Source organism: Vigna unguiculata, chromosome 7, assembly GCF_004118075.2.
Source record: "Vigna unguiculata cultivar IT97K-499-35 chromosome 7, ASM411807v1, whole genome shotgun sequence".
NCBI lineage: Eukaryota > Viridiplantae > Streptophyta > Magnoliopsida > Fabales > Fabaceae > Vigna > Vigna unguiculata.
In genome coordinates this window covers 23894538-23896741 of record NC_040285.1, presented here as the reverse complement: position 1 = coordinate 23896741, position 2204 = coordinate 23894538, and the positions used below count along the sequence as shown (strand labels likewise).

General features: G+C 34.6%; 1 long non-coding RNA gene across 1 annotated transcript; it reads left to right on the top strand.

Annotated features, from left to right (window-relative positions):
- Positions 1-267: 267 nt before the first annotated feature.
- LOC114192092 lies at positions 268-1628 on the top strand. The gene is made up of 2 exons (XR_003606060.1): positions 268-481; positions 763-1628. It is a non-coding gene; the product is annotated as an uncharacterized LOC114192092 (long non-coding RNA).
- The last annotated feature ends 576 nt before the right edge of the window (positions 1629-2204 follow it).

Genomic DNA, 2204 nt, shown 5'->3' with positions numbered 1-2204 from the left:
CATCCTTAATTAATATTTCAACACGTTTTCATTAAGATATAATACATTTGTTAACGTACAGTATAATTGCCCCTACCTCGGAAACGGAGTGTAGAGTTTTGAGAAATTCATCAAATTCTAAACTTCAATGTACCATACAACATTCACCTAGAAAAAGCAGTAGTACCATAGTACTACAAACTAAAACATAGCAGTACACTCACCTCACACATTCCACAAATTGTTTTTAATGACACATCGACGTTTTGTGCTACCTAGTACCAGTACTCATCACACAATTTTTCATAGTACAGACATCATTCATGTACTGCAAAGTACAAAGCATTCCCCCTTTGATCAAATATAAGAATGGAATAGAATCATACATGCATTCATGAGTGACTTTTGTGCTTAATCTAGCTAGCAAAATTTCTAATGGGAGAATAATCTTTCTCAGAATGAGACGCTGCTTAATGTTAAGGATGTCCACAACAAGGTCGAGGTAACAGTCAGAAACAGGACAGAGCAGGGGAACAGGCAGAGCATGGATGGAGTCATCAACACAATAGAGCCAAGAAAATGAGAGTTACAGAACAAATTATCTGTTGTGATTCTGCTCATGCACTGCCTCTTCCCTGGCTCTATCAGTATTTCTCCTTTCTTTCATATTGAATCCAAAACTTTTTTTCTCTTAAGTTTTAGCACAAATTTACAACCTCTTACATGTTTCTTTTGCAAATTTGTAAACTTGATAACATATCAACAAGTTTTTAAACATTTCAGGTGGTTGAAAAAGACTAGGATGTTACTTGAGTTCTGTTTTGCAGGAATGGACCAAATTGAAAACAAAAACCAGAAGTGTCATTAAAAGATAAGGAAACTACAAAGAGTAGAAAGATAAGAGAATGATTTTATTGAAGAAAGAGAGAGAAGGGACTTACATGGTGCTATCTCTATGAGACAAGCACAAGGAGTCAATTGAGTTAACTAGGACACATGTGTGAGCTTCTTCCACTCCCAGTTCATGGTCCAGTTTTCCAGATTCAATGAGATTTAAATCCTCCAAAAGAAATACATATTGTTCTTGAACTTCTCCTGCACTCTTTTCTCCTCCCACCATGGCTGCCACAATCTCCCACCGTTCTGGGTGGTTCTCATCCACCACGGCCAAAGCCAGCTCAAACAACTTGTTCTCCTTCCAACTCCACCCACACAAACCCTTGGGAAAATCATCCACGTCGCTCGTTTTGGATGTCATCTTCACAGAACCATGAGCATTACCATAATTCAGTTACATTATGGAAGCGCCTGGGGCACTCAGATGCCTGCAATGACCACAAAAATTGCCTTTTCTTTCGTGTTCTACAAAGGCTACATGAGATTAATAAAACTCAAGCTATGACGGTGAAAGGTTGATTCTTATGGCCGAAACAGAAAAAAGATAACTAGATAGAGACAAAATGAGGTACCTCAATGTTGATTTCTTGCAAGAATTAGCATCTCCATTTTATTTTATGTTATTTTACTGTTTTTCCTATTCAAATTTCCTGCACTTGAAGTCGTGTGATGGTAGCCGGCTTTATGTGGAAATTTATAGCCAATAACTGGAACATGAAAGAAGAACGGTGACAAATCTTCCGCAGTTTTTCTATCCACGTTTTTCTTTCTTTCTTCTCCAACTTTCAACATTTTACGTTGCAAGTATGGTAGGTGAATTTGGTGGCTTAAATTGAACGTTGCTTTACCTTTCTGCTAGATTCGAAATGATTCGATGTCTCACCTATTCGAATGAGGTCACTTTCGAGAGTTGAAAGCGAAATTAGGTGAGATATTTTTTAATTTAACAATGTTTAAGATATTTTTCCATGATCTAATCAGCCCAAGAAATATTCGTAGTAGATATATAAAAATATTTTGAGGAATCACTGGTCAAGGAGATTTTTATAAGGACAATTGTTCAACTGTTCAATAAAGAGTGAAAATATGACTGGAAATTAAATTCGCACCCATAAATTGGTCGAAGTTTCTTTTAAATCTCCATTCCTCTGTTTTTTTACTTCAACAAGTATTTAATAACATTTTTTTATTTTTATATCATAATTTATAATAATATATAAAGAGATTTTTTTTTAAAATTTAATTTTATCTTTTAAAATATAATTATTTATTAAATTTTTAAAAATTAATCGTTACTTTTACAGGTTTTTTATAAATAGTCTATCTCT